General features: G+C 43.1%; 1 protein-coding gene across 1 annotated transcript in view; it reads left to right on the top strand.

Annotated features, from left to right (window-relative positions):
* The first annotated feature begins 2,322 nt into the window (after positions 1 to 2,322).
* The window catches only part of SYTL5 (synaptotagmin like 5), a 150,347-nt gene continuing 129,860 nt past the window's right edge, over positions 2,323 to 22,809 (top strand). The window contains exon 1 of the mRNA XM_074983396.1: positions 2,323 to 2,399. The gene's annotated coding sequence lies outside the window, so the exon portion shown is untranslated. The remainder of the gene's footprint in view (positions 2,400 to 22,809) is intronic.

Genomic DNA, 22,809 nt, shown 5'->3' on the forward strand with positions numbered 1-22,809 from the left:
TGACAGTGCGTGTAGTGAGACCTAGCCCTCAGAGACTGGGTTCTAGGGCTCTGCTCCCCTCCATGGGCTCCCTGTACAGCCTTAAGGATAGAGTTTCAAAGGTTTTAGGCACCCAAAGGAGTGATTTACAAGTAACCTAAACTTGTAGCTGAGTAGTTCTCAAACTTTTCGGCCCACAGCCCACCCGGCTCAATTCAAACCTTTCCACACACCACTGGCCAACCACCCATGGTAACAAAATACATTTGCTTATTTCTAACTACTTTAAATGCTAAATTATTCAGATTAGTCTACTGGAGCATAAAAAGAGATACACAGCGGTAAGATGGCAGGTGCAAAGCTGGAGAGCCAGGGCAGGCTCCCTGCTGCAAGGGGCTGGGCAAGTCCTGAGCCTGTGGTCCACCTGCAAGATTGTTGCAGACCACTTAGTGGTCCACGGACCACATTTTGAGAACCACTGTTGTAGATGCTTTTGAAAATCCCTGTAGGTCCCTATAGAACTTTAAAAATCTGGTCTGTAGTGTCTTAGTGCCTACTCTGTGCAAGGCAGTAACAGCACTGCTGTATGTCACTGAGCAGCTGTGAGGGGAAGTGGGTCAGATATTGTGAGGTGCTCAAATGATATAGTGATGAGGACCACATCAGTACCACAAGTGGATATGTCTACACTAGAGGGTTTTGTGGACAAAACTCATAGAGTGTCTACACACGTCGGCTTTTGCCCAGGCTAGTTTATGCTCCAAAATATGTTAGTCTATAGGGTGCCACAGGTTGTCTTGTTACTTTTACACACAAAATGTGTTTTGTCAACAGTCTGCAAACAAAACTCAGCACTTTTGCAACAGCATTCTGCCTCTCCGCAATGAGGAATAACATCTCTGTCAACAGTTTCTGTTGACAAACAGGCTGAGTGGATGCTGCAAGGGCCCTCTGTTGGCAGATAGGGATTCTGGATCACCAGGCAGCTCTGTTTGCTGAGCTTCCAGTTGGCTGTTCTGCCAAGAGAGCAGCTGGGTAGTGTGGCTGCTCTCTGTCGACAGAGCACATTGCTCTTTCAATCTGCTTTTGTGTGTGGACATAATCTGCAAGAGAAATTTCGCCAGAGAATCTCTTCTAACAGTAACTTCTGTTGGCAGATGACTGTGGTGTAGACATAGCCTTAGTGTGAGAACTTGTCTATACCCCTGTTAACCCTTTCCTACATTTTGGGTCCTTTTTTTCACCTATATCCCCCACACATTTCCCTCTTTTCTGAATGTACCTGTGGCTCAGAAGGCTTGTCTGTATTTCCTCTGAGACCCTTGTATTTTCTCTTCAACACTCTTGCTTAAGTAGCCTAGATCCTTATTTTAATTACCAGCCCTTTTTTTGTTTAATCTGGATCACCTGGCCTCTGACTCCCCGCCCCAGCGGTAGGACCTGGGAGCAGTCCCTCTCCTCTGATGAGAACAGGTGCTACGTTCAGGCTGCAGGACAACTCCGAGCTCTGCTTGGGGCTGGGACAAGCACAGCCAGGAGAGCCCCGTAAGAAGCTCAGGGGCCAGCTGGATCCTCCCTGCACCCTCCACCCCCAGGCGTGTGAGCATTATTTGCAAGCCCAAGCTACTTGTTTCTGTCGCTTTGTTTAGCTGAGCGGTTGCTACTCATCCAGCTAAGGGCCGGAAGCTGCCTGCCCTGCTGGAGCAACGCAAACCTTGCACCGCTCCCGGGGAGAGGCGGGCTCGGCTCTCCCCTCCCGCCGCTTTGCCAACTCTTTACGCTGGCCTCCTCCCGCCCGCACCTACCCGGGCCCAGCCCAGCTGCGGGCTCTGCTGCCTGCCCCGGCTGCGGGGAGGAGCTGGGGGCCGGCGGAGGCAAGAGCGGGGAGCCGGGCCTCCAGTGACCGCGGCGCAGGTGCGGGTGCCGGCTGGTCTGCAGCCCAGGCCCCAGCCGCGCTCGGCCGGCGATGTGGTGCCTGGCTGAGGAAGCGAGTCGCTGAGGCTGGGTGGTATCTGCTCCCCTGCCATGTGCACCGAGCCGAGGGGAAGGGGCTGGGCCCCGGCTCAGCGCACACCTCACCTCCCCGCTCGCTGGGCTGCGCGCCTGCTGCCTGCAGAGGGCGCTCCGGGGCAGGTGCCTAGCAGGCTGCCAGCGCCTTTCCGCCCGGAGAGAGACTCCCCCTGCCGGGGCTCTTCACCCAGCGCCGCCGCTCCTATGCCCCGGCCACGCGAGGCGCGGCTGCAGCAGGGGCTGGGACCCGGGCTCGCGGAGCACCCCCCGGCCCTGCGCCTGTGTGCGGGGGGTCGGCCGAGGCGGGGCTGGGGGGAGGGCTGCGCCGCCCGGCTCGGCTGCACGCTGCCCTTGCAGGCAGTGCCAGGGGGACGCTGCCGGCATACGGTTCCTGGCCCAGACTGTTCCCGGTAAGTCCATCTCTTGACGGTAGCCGCGGGGCGGCCGCGGTCCCCAGGCGCCCGCAAAGCGACGCAGATCGCCCGGGGAAGGAGCCCAGAGGGATCGGAGTAGAAATCACAGAGCCAAGCAGAGCCGGGGAAAGGCGGTACCGCGGGCAAAGCCGGGTCCTCGCTGCGCTCTCCCTCCACCTACAGACCTCGGTCTTTCCTCGCTCTGTGTCCAGAGGGCTAGCCAGGGCGATGGGGCACGTGTGGGTGAGAGGCTGTCCTTCCAAAGGCTCGCTCAGCTCCGCCGGTCTAGGGCAGTACACAGGTATGTCCCCTCCGATCCTGGCACCAACAGGGCTCCAAGTGCTGCGAGCAAGCCCGAGTAAAATGGGAGACCAGCGTCTCCGGAACATTGCAAGTCAGGGTCAGAACTACTGAGAACTAAAACATGCTCATTCCCCTTTCGGTTGATAAAAGGCTAAACAATGGTTGTGGGTCAAATCATTGTTCCCATTGGGGAAAAATCTTAAGAAATGAGGGTTCCCCTTCAAAAAAAAAAATGAGGCGGCCCCTGAGAGGGCATGTATCTGTATTGCTACTAACTCACTCACCTTCTAGTGAGCTGCTATACACACCATAACACAGTAATACCACCAGTGTTGGTAGATACTATTGATGTTATAATGTATATAGCATATCTACCAACTCACCTTGTACCATTGTACTATATACACTATAACATATTAATAATATCTACTAACACTAGGAACACCAGGGGTATTAACATATTGTGGTGTGTGTAGTACAGTACTGCAAGGTGAGTTGGTAAATACTGATACACTCCCTCGCAGGGGGCCTCCTGTTTTTTGAAAGGTCAAATATAGTAACCCTAAAGAATTCAATCATAGTAATACAGATCTGTAGGATGATCTTTTCTTTCTTGTCCACTGTATAAAACCGTACTCTGTATTGAAGGTGGTTGGCTGTACCATCCATCCTATTACCTTTTACGGTGTCCCACAGAACGTGAGAGGAGGGAGTGAGACATTTAATCTACTGTTGTTTGTGGGTGTACTTACAGTGGGTTCCCACAGGGATTTGTGCTTGGCCCTATGATTTTAAACATTTTTTGTTTTATCAATGGCTTGGAGGCAAAATGATAAAACACACACTCTAGATGACACATTGGATGAGTGGTAAATAATGAGCTGGGCAGATCATTGATATTTAAGGATCTAGCTTGCTTGGTGAACTGAGTGTGGAAACAATACACATTTCAATATAGACTGTTAAGTTCTATATTTAGGATCAGAGAATGAAAGCCATACTCATGGGAAGGGGAACTTTAGGAAGCAGAGTTTAGAAAAGGACTTGGGGCAATAGTGCAGTGAGATTGTCCCTCCCCCATCACTCTCAAATATTAGTTTGGGATGTCTGCACTATGTGGCTTTTAGCAAGAAGACTGTGTCAACTCAGTCCTGTTGCTAAAACTCAGAATGTGTGTATGCTGTTTGTTGGTACGTTTGTCAACAAAATACTTATACCCCTGTTGAGTGTGTTTCACTTTGTTAGTAGGAGAGTGCTCCTGCTGACCAAGCAGTGCTCACATGTGCATTTCCTACCACAAAACTTTCTTTCGTGTGGGGGAGGTGGGCGGGGATTATGAACAACAAAAGTTTTGTCAAGCAAGTATAGACATAGCTTAAGATTTGGACTGACTCTTCTAAAGTTTTCGTAGGCTGTGTCTACATTCCGTGTTTGTTTAATGATACTTTTTTTGACGTCCCGAGGTCAAAATAAGTAAAGTGGAAAAATCACTTTCACACAGCCAGAGCATTGTGAAACAGAACATTCTCATGAGCTAATAATATCTGTGCTTTGTTCACACACATTCCTTTTCGACCTTGAAAGTGGTGGGAGTCGATTTAAAGTCATTCTCAGACCTGGAGTCATTTCAAGGGACAAGCATGAATGTGTTGTGTTTTCCGGGGAAAAAACCAAAAACCTCACAAGTGTAGACAAACCCTTAGTTTCAAGATTTTTATTGAGCCTATATGACCCCAATTATAATTCAGTCTATGTGGACGGGACCTTAATTCCTGTGTGGCATACTAGTGACTGCAGTGGAGCTCTGAAGTGCAAGGGTCCATGTGTAAGGATCTGATTGAAGGGTTGTGAGTAGTGGAGTTTTACTCAATATTAGTGTTCCTTTGCATATTGGCAAAAATCACTTTATGAATCTGGATATAGAAATTGAGGGAGAGCTTTCTATATTTTGATTATTTATGCATCTTGTTAGTCATTTGAGGTACTTTAGTTTTTAATATACATTTAGTCAAAATGAATGATCAGAATTCAAATATGTAGCTCTTTGAGAAGGGGATTATTCTTCACCATTGTTGTTCTTGACAGTAAAGCTTACTACAAAAGTTTGTCTTTTTGATGATGCATTGTTAGAGTGGAAAGGGGAATGTAAATAGTTATGAATGATTTTATTTAAGGTTTGATCCTGCAAACAAGATGCACATGAGTAACTTGTGAGTAGTTCTATTGAGCCCAACATGTTGGGTCCACTTAGGCTTTGTGAGTGAAATAACTCATTTGTGTAAATATTTAAAAGGTTGATCTCTATTTAGATATAACTGGATTTACTTCATCTTCAATCTTGAAAATAGCTAAGCATGTGCTTAAATTTAAATGCTTGTCCCATGTGCAAAGTCTCACTTACAGCTAACAAACTGAAAAAAGGTGGAACCTTTTTGTGTTTTCAGAGAAGAGATAGAAAGTAGGGAACTAGCAAGCATGCATTAAATTTTCTAACTGAAGTAACACACCCTCATTAAGGAGTTTTAAGTATCTGTGATCATGGAACACCTGGGATTCAGGACTGCATGTGGCTGGAGCACCGAAATGATGATAAAAACAAAAAATGTTTAAATACAGTTCAACAAAACAAAGTAGGCATACATATCTATGCTGTACTCTTTAGCACAAATGCAACTTGTAAACATAAGGAATGGCAGAGTGCTGTACTTTAGAATCAGTGGTTTTCTGTTTAATTACCTGCATATGAGAGAAACAAAAGTTTAAATACAATATATTAAGGATTTATCTCATGACATGTACATTATGACTTGTACATACAAAAGGTTTAGCAATAGACTTTGTTTACCCTCATATTTATGGTAAACCCTCATGGTCCAGAAAGTTACATAATCCAGCATAACCTTCTTGGTTGAATTTCCTCTTCTGAAGATAGGAAGTCATGTGCTGAGTTGAAGAACTGTAGCCAAGTGGGTGATGGAAGCAAAGCAGTATGTGTCATGACTGAGATGGAAGAGGTTATTCTGTTAGTCGGTGACCTTTAGCTGAAATCTGAGTTTGTGTGATCTGGTGTAATTCCAATGGAGATTCACTTGTTTATATCAGGTCTGACTGTAGCCTGGTGTGTATGATGTGGCTTTTATGTTGCTGTAAGGATGATCAATGAGTCACATTCTTGCCGAGGTTGAAGCATTCTGTGCACCCAAGCAATTTAAAGGATTGGTCTGTCAGAGATGATAAACAAAAGAGGGAGTGGAAAGGAGAACAGCACTGGGCAGCCTCTTTTGAGACTCGGCTGTAGATCAGAGGAAGACATTATTCTGTTGTTCAAAAACCTCACCAGATATTACGAATTTTAAAAAAAGCCCCCAAAGACTCAATGATGTGGTTAGCTAAACCTTTAACATTGGAATGAGTTTTAAAACTATAAATATAGGTATCTATATAAAAGGAAATCTGTTTTAAGAAGTTCAGGGAAGAAATCATGCTGAAAATGAGTTTAAATGTTCTTGTTTGGCTACTCAGTGCAGTGGCTGATTAGTGACAGTGGGTGCTGTGCATTTATCATTTCTTTCCTTCTGAACAATGCCCAAAAGCGGTGGTAGGTGAGGTGGAAAACCTACCCTGATGTGCCACCTAATGTAGACTGTGGCATTCATTGGTGAGACATGCTGCTTATCCTGCTGTTTTTAAAAAAAATCACTGCAGTTTGAAAATCTTTAAGAACTGCAGCACAAGATTATGTAGTGACTGAACACCTTGTTTTCTCTGTCTCCTAAGCTTGTGCATCACTAGTTCTATTGCTTTTTGCAGATAGAACTTGTGTAGTATGAAGCTGCAGGGAGATGGATTATCTTTCACATAGCCAGAAAAGGAAAGAGTAGCAAAACTGATCAGGAATGGATGAAGTCCAGAGTGTTCCAATCTGGAGGGAGAGAAAATAGTTAGAGTCCCAATATAGTGGTTAAGTTGTAGATTAATGAGAAGCATTTAGAACTTATTAGTGGCATATGCTCCTTTTTTTTTTTCTTTTTAAACCATGAAGAATAATCTTCCACCTTGCAGGGCTACTTCCTGTGTGTGTGTGTGTGTGTGTGTGTGTGTTAATCTGTATCTTTGAGAACAACGAGAAGTCCTGTGGCACCTTATTGACTAACAGCATAAGCTTGCATGGGCAAAGACCCACTTTGTCAGATGCATGTGTGTATGTGGGTTTTTGTTTTTTTGCTAGGTGACTTCCCCATCTCAGTCTGTGTCTTGGCCACTAGATTTGCAAATGACTTTTTTTGTGAGTTGCCTGTTCTGGAAGGTGAGATGGTCTTCCATTAGTTATCTGTTTGCTTTGTAACTTGCACAGGTATTTCGTTATCTGTGGGTTACCACCCTGAGGCATATGATGTGTATATTTAAAAAAAAAACCTGATTTGTGTTTGAGGTTTTAACTTCAGCCTAAAGCCCAGAAGTGAAATTGCCAAAAGGATTAACAGCACCTAAATATCCTTGAAAACAGTTAGGATTTATGTAGTTCGTAAAATGTTTGATACATTATTCACAAGTGCATTCAAACTGAAACAAATCTGCTGAGGAAAAACAGTATCTTACAAATGTTCATAAAAATCTTGAATGTGGACGTAAGAGTTACAAATAGGCTCTTCTCTGGGTGGAAAGGGAATAGGCTTGCCACAAAACTGACCATATGGCTTCTGTCCAAGTTTGCACATTGAGCTATTGCCAGAGAGAAAGATGGGGGTGGAGGGATGACTGGATTCAGTTCAGTCTCCCGTGTGAGGGACTGAGGCAGTCTCAGTCCGGAGGGGATCACTAAAAAAGGTTCGTTCCAGCCTGGGTGGTGGCAATGCTCTGTCACTCTTCCATAATTTGCCTCTGTGATTCCAGTCTGCATATTTCAGTTCAGTTGTAATTTTTATCCTGTCCTTTTCTAGACAGTGTTCTCTTGCATTGCTGATAACCCTAGCTGACTTTAGAGAAAAGGTAAGAAGTCCTTTACAATCAAAACAAAAAAGCAGTCCAGTAATATTTTAAAGACTAACAAAATAATTTATTAGGTGGTGAGCTTTCGTGGGACAGACCCACTTCTCCACTGTGTTCTACTGAAAAGGAACTTTAAGAATCCAATCCAATTCAATCAATTAAGAACACAATCAGTATCACTTCCAGAAAAGTGCTATCGGGACCCTTGCTAAGAGAGACAGCACCATGTTTTTTGGGGGAGAGAAATCCATTGCCTTATCTGCAATTAAATATGTCTCTGGAAGGTTTAAGTTCCCCATGAAAGTTACATGTTCAGGTACCTGTGGCTATAGACAGCAAGGAATGAAAATTGTTTTCAACTAGTTGATTACTGAGAACTATTGCTCGAGTTCAGAGATGGAGAAACTTTTTGGGTCAGGGCCATTTGCCAACAGAAAAATTGAGAGCTGCATGCAGGTGAGTAACAACAACAAAAACAAACCAACCCCCCCGCCCCCATAAATGTGATCCACAACAGAGAAGCAGAAATAAGATACTCACCTCACTCCCTCAAGCCCTGTCCCAGAGGATTGGGGGGGCTGGGGCTAGTAGATTTTGCGAGGCCCCCTTGGATCTGGGGCAGCGGCAAAAGTGAGGGGTTCAGTGCCAGGGAGGGGTCTGCCGAGGAGTTGGGTGGGGATGTGGAGTCTGGGCAGGAGGTAGAGTGCAGGAGGGGCATGTGGGGTCTGGAAGGGGAATGCAGGAACAGGGTAGTGGGACTGAGGGGGAAAGCGCAGGAGAGGTTTGGGGTTGCAGGGTCTAGAAGGGTGGGGATGCAGGGGACTGGAGCATGGGTGTTGCTCTGTGTGGCTCTACATGCTTCAGGGAAATGCCTACTACCAGCACCAATGGGATTGGTGGGTGCAGTGGTGACTGCACAAATCACTTTCCTGTAGCACATGCATTGCTTCCCTACTGCCAGGCTAATCTGGCCATGGGGCCACAAGTTCCCCACCCCTGCACCAGATCTTGGTTTCCAGATCAGGTGATGGCCCTGGATGGGATATACTTAGTTTGCATGTGAAGAGTTAGTACAAGGATATGGTGAAAGCTTGGTGGGCGGGTTGGGGGAGGGATGAAAGGAAGGGAGTTACTTTTAATTCTGATTTTAATAATGGCCCATTGAAGCCAATGGAAAGATGCCCAATGGGGCTTTGGTTTATAGTTAGACTCTTAGAACTCAAAACAAAAAAGCAGTCCAGTTGCACTTTAAAGACTAACAACTCAGCATGTAGGGAAACAAGGGAACAGTGAAGTACCTGCAAATGAGGAGGAAATCTCTCCAAGGCAAATGATGCCTGATAAAAAGATGCTAGTTGAAAGAGTTTAAAGACTGGATTCTGGTGCATATTATCCATACACAACAGTATCACAGCTGGGGGATCAATTGGAGGAACAACAGTGCAGCATGAATGAACTGCTTCCTTTCTGTAGATTACTGGATTTCTGGGTCTCATCCAGACACTACAGAAGTCACTGCCTAAAAAGGGAACTGTAACAGAGAGAGAGCCATGCTAGTCTATAGACTATCAAAACAAAAAGCAGTCCAGTAGCACTTTAAAGACTAACAAAATAATTTATTAGGTGGTGAGCTTTCTTGGGACAGACCCACTTCTTCAGACCATAGCCCTACCAGAACTGAGAACCAAAGGCACAGAGAACCAAAAATAGTTATTAAGATTGACAAATCAGAAAAATTATTACCAAGGTGAGGAAATCAGAGAGCAGAGGAAGAGAGAGAGAGCTGTGCTAGGGAGCTGTCTCCAAAAGCTTTGGCATTTGATTTCTGGGAGATAATGCTGTTTGTAAGCAGCCCATCTGCCATTTTCTGCTTTTTGGGAACGATTGTAGTTGTAACATGACTGAACTGGTGGTTTATGTGCTACAGTGGTATTTGATTTGGAGTTGGCCCCTTATTTCTATAGGCCATTGGACTATAGGAGCATAGCAAAGTCAGTTTTAAGAGGAAGGGGAGCACTTTGCAGTGCTTGGATGAATGAATCCCTTCGTGTATACCCCATGTAGATGAGTCAGAGCCTGAAAGGTAGGGAGATGTAAAGGGGGACGTTGGAAATTGAATGTCCTTCCCCAGTATAGTCGTGTTTGGCTTATTTTTTTATTTTAAGAATTAGGGAAAAAATGAGGAGTCCTGTAGCGCCTTTAGACTGCGGCATTCATTAGGGCGTAAGCTGTTGTGGATAAAACCAGTTCTTCAGGTGGAATGGAGTGGAAATAAGGCAGTTTTATACATAAGAAAAAATACTGACCCCCAAAAGGTTACTATCCATCCTAAATTAGGGTGATCAGTTAGGGTGACTGTCCATTCAGCGTAGTCCATGGGGAGATGTGAATGACCACCAAGGGGAAGCTGCCTCTGTAGAGTGTTAACCAATGAAGATCCTTGTTGAGGCCTAATTGTATAGTGCTGAATTACGTGAATTGGAACTAATTTGCAGCTGCCTTTTGCACTTAAGTTTTGAAGTTTTTTTGTATTTAAAGATGGCCATTTTAAAATCCTTTGAACCTCCTAGGTCATTGAGTGAAGTGTCCGTCCCCCTGCCACCAGGTATGTTCTGATTTGTGTCCTTTGGCACAGAAGCTGTTTGGTTTGTGCAATACACATGGCAGAGGGCAGAGATTTGTAAATCAGCACTTTATTGGCATTTTTGATTTCCCTCATTTGCATTCCTTTTTTGACAGAGGAACGTAGTGTAGATGTAGCCAATGAGGGAGAGAATCCTAGAAGGCAGTAGTGTTCATAGTGGATAACAGATTTGTCATGAGATTGAATTATGGACTGCTTGCAGTGAAGTGTTGCACATTCTGATAGTCAAGTTGTCCCTTTTTATGGTTTTGTCTAAACTTGCCTTTTTATGGTTTTTTGCCTATCCATTTTCCCCCACTTTTTTACCATTTCCAGCAATCTGTAGCTCTACTGGCTGTATCCATGGATGGAGCCACCGGAAAGATAAGAGGCTTGTGACAATAGTATTTCTACCGTAGCTCTGCCTGGATCTGCTTTGAGCAGTATGTGATGGTAACGGTAATAAAGGCTGTCTGCTGTTAGCACTAGTGTAGACCAAGGTACTCTCATCACTGCTACCGACCAGTAGGAAATGTTAGTGGGGGGGAAAAAAAGTCTAATGACATCACAACCTATGGCTCTGGTGCATCCATAACTAGAATGTTGTTTGTCATAACTAGAAAGATAGTAGCTCCTTTGAAAGCATTGAGAGAAGAAAGGTAGTGCAGGATGATGACTGCAAGGAGTGATTGAGAACTAAGTATGTAAAGCTTAAAAAGGACTAACTAGGGGTAGGGACATGAATATATAAAGATATGAAGCTAGTATACATCAGAGAGGGAGCTTGGTTGAATGTGGAACAAGGCGCTATAAGTAGGCGTCATAGTATGACATTCAATTGAAAATTTAAGATGAATACAGGGACGGGTTTTCTGATGGTGTTCCAAAGTAATGTAATAACCACTGATAGGTGTCTGATAAATGCCTGAAATTGCTACTGTCGTAGGTATGAGAGTACTTTCCCAAAATGACTAATGGGTGTCTTGTTGTGTAGGCCATTTTAAAACTTGGCTGAATGAAGTACTGATTCTGTAAATGAAGATGTATAGCTCTGATGGTGTTCTAAAAACACTAGATAATACAGGTTAATACTGGAATTCGATACTTTGCTACTTTGCCTCAGTAGAGAGAGCAATTACCTTACTCATTAGAAAGACAGCTTTCCCATTTTTGATATTCATGGTGATCTCAGGTAAGCCACTTGATGATAGATACAGTAAGTAATTTTCTCCCCCCACTTCGCACCCACCTTTGTCCTATGTACCTGATTTGTCAGTTTTCATTTCAATTTCTTTGTGTCTCTGTTAAAGAATCATTATGGCAATTGACTTTCAGTATTATTTATTTTGTTAGCCTTTAAAGTGCTATGTGAGAGGTGTTTTGTTTTGTTAAGCTATAGATTAACACGGGTACCTCTCTGTTACAGAAATCATGTCTGATTATGGATATTGCTGGATGAGAGAGTTCTGGATTAGAGAAGTTCAGTCTGGACACTGAACAAACACATGGGTGGCCTAATATAATACCTCTTTCCTAATATTTTTCCTCATGTCTAATTTATGATTCCATAAAGTCTGTAATTGTTGTTAAGAAAAATGACAAAGCATGACACTGACACTGACAAGCAATTTATTAAAGTAATTGAGAGAGATTCCAAATCCTTGCAAGATTCTGAGTTCCCTTAAGTGCCACTCAATATTTCACGCAATTGGGTGCATAATCCCCAGCTAAAAAATTCAATTACGTAAGATGTAAGATCAATGAGCCATAACACTAATGCCATCCTTTTCCAGGGGAGCCAGTAACAGCCAGGGTCAGGTTCAACATCTAGGAGTTCCTCTTTATCTATTCAGCACAGAACTGGCTCAAGCCCCCACCCAGTAATCTGGGAGATTCACACACCCCTGGGCACCTCTGAGAGGCAGTTCTTCCTCACTTGCAAGCACAGAGTCTGAGTGTAGAAAAACTTTTTAATAAGAAGGAAAATAACTTGACATTCATTTGGGAAACCCCCTCACAAACAGAGTGCATAAACATAAACCATGAGTAAAACTCTCACCCCAAGTTGGTTGAGCAATGTCCTCTTTGTCTCAGGTTCCCAAGTCCAGCAATCTCAATGTCCTCTTCGCATTCTCGGGCCTCCTCTGCATCTCACTCGCAGACACTGCCCATAGTCAGAGGAGACCCAGAGTTGAGAAGTGCTTCTGCAGAGTTCAACTCCCATCCTGAGTGGGGAGAGTGAAACAAGCATCTGACTCACTTGCCGTCTGCCTGCTCTCTGCCACCACCCTGCTGGCCATTCATCTCACCTCCCTATGGGCTGTGCATTACATCTCTTTGCTGCATCCTGCTGGTACAATTGTAGCATCACCACTGCTCTGCTGGCTGGTCATTGCAACTCACTAATGCCGTCCTGCTGGCTCTCATTCACTGCTGTCCACTTCTTGGCTGTGACTTGTGCCCATCAGTCTCAAATGATTTTAGCTCCCAGTGATTTCAACTCTTGGCAAGCGCAGTAGGAAAAAAAAACCACAGCTCCAACACAAATTAACATCAGAAGACACACCTAATGATGACTACGTAGTTCTACTCTTTGAACAGTAGGAGAGAAACAGTTTGAACCAATATAGCCTCTCCTTACCCTGGCCAGCTGGCTTTTAGGCTAGCTCAAACAGTAGAGCAGGTGTCAGCAACCTCTGGCATGGGTGGCAAGAGCAGCATTTTCATTGGCACACAAGGTGGGAGCTCAGCCCTGTCCTCCTCCCCCATGCAGCTGGGAGCTTGCTCAAAGACAGGCTGCCTGTGGATTAACAGAAGACTAGCTAATGCAACCAACCGCAACCTAAATGGTAAAGCTCTGCATCTTCATTTATTAATGAAGCAGTTGTAAGTGGGAGTATTAGTGACTTTACAAAATATCACCAGCACTCAGGCCCTACACAGAGGTCAAAAGGTCGAATTTTGGCACTCCTCTTCAGAAGGGTTGCTGCCCCCTGCTGTAGAGGCTCCTGCACTAAGCTCTGGAGATTCCAGGTTCAAGTGGGGACTCATTCTTAAGGTAGGGATAGTACATAAGCCACACATCTAGTAGGTGGTGTTTATTCTTCTGTGTAATGGGACTTTCCCTCATCGTTGTACTTTCATTGGCATCTGACAAGTCAAGCCACTGCACTGGCAAGTTTTTCTGTTAACTGTGAGCTCTTTCATTTGGCATGGGATAGCAAAGACTTGCTTTTTGTATTCCCACAAAATTACAAACATTGGTAACCCTATTATAATTATCTCTGAATTTAATACAAACACATTGGTATTGGGTCGCAAATTAAGTTGATTACCGTCCGCGAAATACCACACCATCTCCTTGTATGTGTAACAAATTTAGCAGGAGCAAACTGTACTTACATAGACACACCCAGGGTTTCTCTCCTATTCCTGCAAACTGTAATGGAAGCATTTCTTCAGATCCTGCTCACACTAACTTGTAAATCAAACACAAGTTTACTTGAAAAGTATTTTCTAAAAGAATGTAGATTGCAAAATTGTATTCTTTTCATAGCTATCCCTTAACTCTGTAATCCTTCCTCTTTTTACCCTATAAATCCTATAATTTTAAGAACTAGAATTTTAGAAGGTATCTTTCTGTAGATTAGCTAACTCTGTATCTATTGACAATAGTAAATAGTCATCACATTTATACTAAGACAATGACTGCTGGGTTTGTTCTGCTTCTCGTCAGGAAGTGGTAAAATCTATTTCAGTGAATTGAATATGGGCATGAAGAAACCCGAAGTATTATGCATAATCTGTGTAAACACGGGTGGAGTATAGTTTTGATGACATTGTAATGTGCAATCAACTCAGTAAGATTAAGCTTTAGTATGGGTGGTGACCAAATGAAGCTGCATGCTTTTCCCAGATAGTTTGGGCTTTTCTATGCTACTGCTTAAATTGATGTAATTATGTTGCTCACGGGTGTGCAGAAGCCATCCCCCGAGGATGCAAGTTACATCAACCTAAATGCTGTCCATGCCAGCACTAAGCTGACAGGAGACGGTCGCCCACTGACAGAGCTTCCACCTCTTGCTGAGGTGGAGTAATTATGCTGACAGGGGAGTTCTCTCCATCAGCATAGTGCATCTACACTAGACAAGCTACTTTGATGCAATTGTGCTGATGTAGCATGGAAATATAGTCAACAAACTGCAAGATCTTTATCAAGCATTCATACAACTGAATTACCCCCTGGGGGAAGTCAACAGTTTGACAGAGCTAAAGGAGTGCCCAGAAGTCAGCTATTTCATGATAGATCCAGCACACAAAATAACAGAACACCATTTATCACCTATAGGCTGCATCTTAAACCCCTCCAGCACATTGTTGACAATCTACAACTTATAGTGGAACATAGTCCTTCACTGTGACAGGCCTGTTCTTTCCTACAGACAACCGCCCAACCTCAAGAAAATACTCACCAGTAGCCACACCCCATACCACAGTAATACTAATCCATGGACCTATCCCTGCAACAAACCCTGCTGCCAGCTCTGTCCACATATCGATACTCGAGATACCGTAACTAGACCTAACCACGTTAGCCACACCATCGGGCTCATACATCTGCACATCCATTAATGTGGTACATGCTGGCAATGCCTCTTTGCCAAGTACAATGGACAAACTGGGCAGTCTGTGCACCAAAGATTAATGGGGAATACACACAAACCTACAGGGAAACACTTTAGTCTCCCTGGACATTCAATAATGGATTTTAAAGTAGCCATTCTTCTAGAAAGAAATTTTACTACAAGGTTACAGAGGGAGACATCTGAATTAGAAATCACTTGCAAATCTGACGCTTTTAAATTTGGCTTCTAACAGGGATCTCAATTATCTTATGCATTACAACAGCAATTTTCACCACCTTTTGATAGTTACAAAAATGGCACACATCCTACTTAATTTGCTGCTTCTACTGGTCCTATTCCTGACAGGTAAACTTTTCCCCTCCCTCTCCCCCCAGTCCCTGTGCCCCACTATATAAACCCTGGATTCTAATTGTCTGCTCCAGATCTTACCAATGGAAGCTCATTACGTAATAAATAACTTTGTTAGTCTTTAATCTGCTACTGGACTGCTTGTTCATGGAAGTATAGTTTAGCCCTTTGCTTACATTTTTGATTTGAGGATAGTAATAGAGAAGCAGAATTAAGGTTGTTTGTTTGGGTTAAGTTACAGTAACTGTATTTTTTCTGATGCAGCGTGCAGTTTTCTAATTGGCTTTGAAATGTAACCTTAACCTTGGATTTTTTGGCTTCCTGATGGTTTTCCTTTATGTAGTGTTGTCCTAAGGCATTATCCAAAAAGAGTATATCTGTTCAAATGTAACTCCATCATGAAGTTTTTTGTCTAGGAATTTTCTTTCGTGGAGCATCTACACACAAAATATCTTTGACAGAAACTTTTGACAAAAAAGCTGTGCAGACACTCCAGGAGGCCCTTTTATTGACAATGCAAATCAAAAGATCGACATGCTTTTATGTGTAGACGCAATCTGTGAACAGAAGTTTTGTTGGAACATCTCTTCTGACAGTAACTTCTGTACACAGATGACTCTAGTGTAGAAGTAGCCCAGTAGAACTGTTAACTAAGGACTTAACTACAAGGGAAGTGCCTTCAAAACAGCCATTTCTGATTTAACTCATTGTTTGGACATTCTTAATCCGAAATCGAAGTGCCTTATTTCAGTTTAGCTTAATCCACCTCAAGTTCTCTTATTCCAAAATAAGAGTGTCCACAGATCAAGCTAATCAGAATAGTTAATACGCTTCTAATTCACATCTTACTTTATTCTAAATTAATTTTCAAGTGTAGACAAGCCCTAAATTCCAATTGCAGAAACAGAATCTGCTCTAAATCATCCTTCTGGTATCTCACTGTAGTTTGAACATGTTTCACATGGAAACAATGAATGTAGAACATCAAAACATTTTTTTCCCCCTCTCGCCTCCCTCAGAGCAGAACTGAATTTGGAGAAATTAGAAATATCACCAGCAATCATCTGCTCTGTTGTCCTGATCCATTTCTCACTTCTAGAAAAACTTCCACTGGTTCCAGTGGCTATTGGATCAAACCTAAATCAAGAGTGGAACTATGTTTATTTCTAAATCCCAGCCTTTTTATAGTGCATAATATTATGACAAACTGATAACATATTAAAACTCTCAATATGCATAAAAACATTCAGCAGAAACTTACATAATTTCAGTTTACTATTCCTTTAACAACAGAACAATGATTTACTTTCATCAGATGTGTAACTGAGAATATACAACTCACTTCCCTGTTATGGCCTGTATTTTGACACACCACCAGCGTGCATTAAAGGTTCAATGCACGCTGCTACTTTACTAGAGTTTTCAAGCCAAAGCTGTATTTACTATAAATTTTTCCCCTCTCCATCATCAGTGTCTCCCCTTTCACTTGGTAGATATCCTTCTTAGCTGCTGATTCTCCAGATAGACTCTGTCCCTGACCCATGCTGGAAATGCCCTCCATGATACTATTTATAGTGGTCAGTCTTATTTTCATCATATTGTAGTTCAGTTCAGCCTCTTTCCTTTTCTGCTCTTAAAGTATTAATGTCAATAGAAGTACAACAGTGTCTCCACATAAATATTAAGCACAAATCTTACATTCTTTGCTGAAAAAGGCCGTCCAATACGTGGCCTATTTATTGTGTTACTAGCATATTGTCAGGTTTGAATTCCATTATTTACAAGGGGTGTGTGTGTGTTGCTCAGACAGAATAATAATTTAAATCTTAAAAAAAAAAATGCAGTGCAGACAGGAGGTTCATTACTCTGATGTGCTCAAAGGCCAAAAACAATGAAAGGGTCATTTATCTTTTTAATCTAAGTTGTTCATCAGGCTGATTCATCATATACGATACTTATACATGTTTTGATCCAACGTTTGCTTTTGGTATTTACAAACTCTCCTTTTTAGGCCTTCTGTAGCTACATACAGATGAAAGAATGGGCTGGAACTCACAAAAGAGGGTTGTTCAAAGTAGTATTCCACAATCAAGAATAAAGGAATGGAAAGGAATAATTTAAAATATTTTGGCAAAGATGTGGAAGACTCCAAGTAGAATTTGATGTGGTGTTACAGGAATTCAGAAGTACATTTTACTCTGTTCTGCATTACTAAGAAAGGGACAACTAAATGCAGTGAGTCTGTTTTCTTCTCCCATTTGCTTTAATTTTAAACTAAAATCAGTGGAGCTAAAGGATGGAATCAGTACCTCAAAACTGGAAGAGAAACATATGCAAATTCATGATTGTTTTTCCTTTGTATTAGAGTCATAGAATGCTAGGATTGGAAGGGATCTTGAGAGGTCACTGTGTCCAGCCCCCTGTCCTCATGGCAGGACCAAGTACTGTCTAAACCGTCCCTGACAGACACTTATTTAACCTGTTCTTAAATATCTCCAGAGATGGAGCTTCTACAACCTCCCTAGGCAATTTATTCCAGTGTTTGACCACCCTGACAGTTAGGAACTTTTTCCTAATGTCCAACCTAAACCTCTCTTGCTGCAGTTTAAGCCCATTGCTGCTTGTTCTATCCTCAGAGGCCGAGAACAAGTTTTCTCCCTCCTCCTTATGACACCCTTCTAGATACCTGAAAACAGCTGTCATGTCGCCCCTTAATCTTTTTTCCAAACTACACAAGCCCAATTCTTTCAGCTTTTCTTCATAAGTCATGTTCTTTAGACCTTTGGTCATTCTTGTTGCTCTTTTCTGGAACCTCTGTAATTTCTCCACATCTTCTTGAGCTGCGGTGTCCAGAACTGGACACAATACTCCAGCTGAGGCCTAACCCACGCAGAGCAGAGCGGAAGAATGACTTCTCGTGTCTTGTTCACAACACACCTGTTAATGCATCCCAGAATCATGTTTGCTTTTTTTGCAACAGCATCACACTGACTCATACTTAACTTGTGGTCCACTATAACCCCCGAGATCCCTTTCTGCCATACTCCTTCCTAGACAGTCATTTCCCATTCTGTATTTGTGAAACTGATTGTCCCTTCCTAAGTGCAGCACTTTGCATTTGTCTTTATTAAACATCATCCTGTTTACTTCAGACTATTTATCCAATTTGTCCAGATCGTTTTGAATTTTGACCCTATCCTCCAAAGCAGTTGCAACCCCTCCTAGCTTGGTGTTATCTGCAAACTTAATAAGCGTACTGTCCATGGCAATATCTAAATCGTTGATGCAGATATTGAACAGAACCAGTCCCAATACAGACCCCTGCGGAATCCCACTTGTTACGCCTTTCCAAAAGGATTGAGAACCATTAACAACTACTCTCCGGTTATCTAGCCAGTTTTGCACCCACCTTATAGTAGTCCTATCTAAGTTGTATTTACCTAGTTTATTGATAAGAATATCATGCGAGACTGTATCGAATGCCTTACTATAATCTAGGCATACCACATCCACTGCTTCTCCCTTATCCACAAGGCTTGTTATCCTGTCAAGAGAATTAGAATATTTCTCTGCACGTCAGTAACAAATACTGTTTCACTTTGGTGTGATTATTCTCAGGTTTATAACCTTCTGGTATCTTGGAGTTCATGGAGATAAGGGGAAGTCTACACAACAAACTTAAGTCAGTGTGAGTTACATCTCTGTATGACTCTTGCAGTAATTGAATTACACATCCACAGGATGCTCCTTTTGTCAGTGGTACATATACTCATCAGAAGGGCTTGAATCAATTTAATTACCAGTGTGGAGCATTGTGGGATGGCTTCTGAAAGGCAGCAACATTTGATGTAAGCAACTCGGTCAACATCGCTGACTGAGGTGTTATGCCTCTCACTGAGGTGAAGTTAAGTTGGTGTGGGCAAAGAGTTACTTTGGTAGGAGCAGGCGTGCTGATGGAGGGCAGGGAAAATGGGCAATTTCCCCCAGGTCTGGCATTTCAAAGAGGGTTAGAGCTCAGGCCGCCATGGCAGCTGATGCTCTGGGCCCCTTTGAAATGCCATGGAGGGGTATTTTCTGCTCCACGGGCAGCCCAGAGGGAGTATGGGGAGCTCAGGGCTGATTGCCCTAAGCCCTACCTCTTCTGCCCTTGGCCACAGCCCGCCCAGAATGGAGAGCTGGGCCCCCTTCTCACCTGGTCCCTGGGCAGAGGAGCCCTCATGGTTCAATAGCAGAGCTTAATTGTGGTCTGTATCGAGGCTAGAGCTGAAGTCTGCATGAAAGAATATTTTTAAAACCTTCTTGAAATATAATTAATCAAGTATGCAAATATGTACTGTAAGATCAAGTTCTTTGCCTGAGGACAACAATGAATTCAAATTACATTAGTCTTACATAAAACACTGTGAAAGAAAGCAGAGAGCTCTGCCTTATCACTGAGGGGTAGCCATGTTAACCTATGTCTAGACTGCTGCGTCCAGAGCGTTCTGCCAACATCCCTGTCTTTCTCATTCCCTGAGGAAGAAGGGAGGAAGGGTCTTGGCAGAGGGGGTTTTCCTGACATTCAGCCCTGTGTGGGTGGACCAAACATCATGAAAGCTTCTCCCAAGAGAACTGTCTGCAAGAGGCATGCAAATGTATTGTGCATTTGCTTAACTTTTGCCAAGAGTTTCCAGCAATCTAGATGTAGCCAGAGTCTGTAGCTTCAGAAATAACAAACTAATGCAATCAGAGGGTGCTACAGGACAGCTGGTTATCTAACCATTACAGTCAAACCCCGATTTATGTGATTTCCACTTAGGCATTACTTGGATTAATGAGAGTTGAAATCGTGAGTAGCACGGAGCTGAGAACCAGGCAGCAGCCTGGCTCCCAGCTCCCCTCCAGTCCTGGCTCTCACCTGGTTCACAGTTCCTCTGACTTGTGTGAAATTCGACTTACACATGGTTGCCCGGGAATGCAACCTTTGTGTAAATTTGGTGTTTCACTGTATTACTCATGTTCTTTGTCCCTTGATGCATAAGCATTGGCCTGCTAAACCCAGGATTGAGAGTTCAGCCCTTGAGAGGGCCGTTTAGGGATCTAGGGCAAACAGATTTAAAAAAACATGTCAGGGATGGTGATAGGTCCTGCTGAGAGGGCAGGGGACTGGACTCAATCACCTCCAAAAGTCCCTTCCAGCTCTGTGAGATAGGTGTATCTCCATGGTGGTTATTTCCACGTAATGATGATTCTTCTTTGAGTGGTTGTTCATGTACAGTCTCTCTTAGGTGTGTGCATGTATGTGCATAGCTACTGGAAGATTGTTTTTTCCCTCTAGCAGAGAGCCATTGGGTTGATATGGTCCTGATCTGAAGAAGTGGGTCTGTCCCACGAAAGCTCATCACTTAATAGTTTACACACACAAAACATTTGGGAGTAAACAACATATTCTTTCTTATTTTCGTGCTCAGAAATGACTGGATTGTTTTGGTTCAAGTTTCCTAGGACAGTTTGGCATGAGGTAGTTAAATGGCATGGAAAATTTCAGCATGAATGGTTTCAGTTTGAGAAAGTTATAAAGAACTGCAATAGCATTTTACACTGGGAAGTGTCTGGCAGCCTTAAAAATAGGGGATGCCACCTGCCTCGCTTCTAATTAGTCTGGGAATGATCAGATTTATGTTGGTAAGTGTCAGTGTTTGTATGCTTTGATGTGTGATGTTGGCAACACTTGTAAATAATTATAAAGCTTGACCGTTTTTGACCTTCCTTTGTCCAATGCCTCATTAACTTCCTGCAAGAATAACTGTTAAAATAGAAATAAAAGCTTAAAGCTCATGATTTTGAGTGTGAGAGTTTGATTAGATTAACATTTAAAAAGTTTTTTTAAAATATCTGTCATACCCATCAAAATTAGATAACAATGGATTTCAGGCAAGCTTATTTATAATCAAAGATGGAAAAAGGGATTCTGCATGGGTCTTTATTGTCTACCCACAGAGGTCAGACAGATGTCTGGAGCAGTTCAGTGTTAAATATTTATCTTATCTATAGGGCTCCCATTACGTAGCATCTAATAGTCTTGGTGCTATAGATGTCTCCTCAAAATACCCCTGTGAGGAAGGATGTGCTGTCATCTCTGTTTTGTTGGGTGGGGAGCTGGGATTGAAAGCGACGTGTACAGATAGCCCATTGTGGAGCTGGAATTGAACCAGCATCTCCAAATTTGCAAACTAGTCTACCAGCTACTGGAACATTCTTATTTCTGATAACTTCCAGGGGTGTAGCAACAGAGTGCTGAGTGGCCATTTATGATTGGAATGTAGCAGAGAAGAGGTGTGTTTTAGGGAGCTTTTCAAGAAGAATGGGAGACTTTACATACCTATGAAACAAATTTTTAAAAGTTTTTTTTTTTTATGTATTGAGAAGCCACAAATTGTTTTCAGTTTTAAAGTGACAGATTAGAAATGTTAGATCTGTTTGCTCCCTACATGCCTGTAAATTAATTGTGGTCAGCTTTGAGTGCTAGCATGGGAGAGAGTGGCCTGAATGGCTTGGAAGAATGAGTAAAATTTCAAAGTGCTCAGAATAAATGAGATGCCAACTTTCAGATGTGCTCATCTTGAGGAGGATGTGAAACTGAAAGAAATCAGCCTAACTAACTGGGATATTACACGGGCCTGTATTAAAATGGCCAAGAAATGTGCTGAACATGGAGCCACTTCAGAAGGAAGCAAACAGCCTGGAGGCAGATGATGATTTTGGAAAAGATCTAACTAAGACTATGTCTAGACTGCTGGGAAGTATTGGCAAAAGATATGCAAACTGAGGTGTGCAATTTGTGTATCTTTTGCTGATAGTTCTGTTGGGAAAGGCTTTTCCAAAATGTGTAGGGTGGACTATCCATCCCGTGTTCAGCGGGAGGTCCCATATTTGATCAGCGCACTCCCCTAGGATGGTGTCCTGACTTTTTTTTTTTTTTAAATAAAAGGAAGAGTCATTGTCCCATATTTGCCCCCAGCTCCAGCCTCATGGAAGCAGGGGGAGCGTGGGCAGCTGCCGCTTCTCCAGGGCTCCCGGAAAGCGGAGGTCACTGCTGCTTTTATGGGGAAAGTGGGCAGCTGCAACCTCCTTCCCCCCGCCCCCACATCTCCCTGTTCCATATTTAGGACAAGGAGACATGGTTGCCCTAAACATTGGGCCCATCTGCATAGGACTGAATGTCTGAAAACCCCCCTCTGTCGAGACATCTCTTCTTCCTTGTAGTATGAGGTGTGCAGGGATGTTGATAGAATGCAGATCTCTCAGAAGAGATTGTTCCTGAATGGCCAATCTGGCCGTGCACTCTGTTGACACACTTCTGTCGACAGAAATCTGCAGTGTAGGCATAGCATAGGGGAGGAGATCATTCAAACCATCAAGCCCTTTAAAAAAAAAAAAAAGGAGGGGAGGGAGAGTGCCTAGCAAAGATACCTGGAACAATTCTGCATTCAAGTTAAATCCTGATTTAGCAGCATCT

This window comes from Carettochelys insculpta, chromosome 1 (assembly GCF_033958435.1).
Source record: "Carettochelys insculpta isolate YL-2023 chromosome 1, ASM3395843v1, whole genome shotgun sequence".
Taxonomy (NCBI): domain Eukaryota; kingdom Metazoa; phylum Chordata; order Testudines; family Carettochelyidae; genus Carettochelys; species Carettochelys insculpta.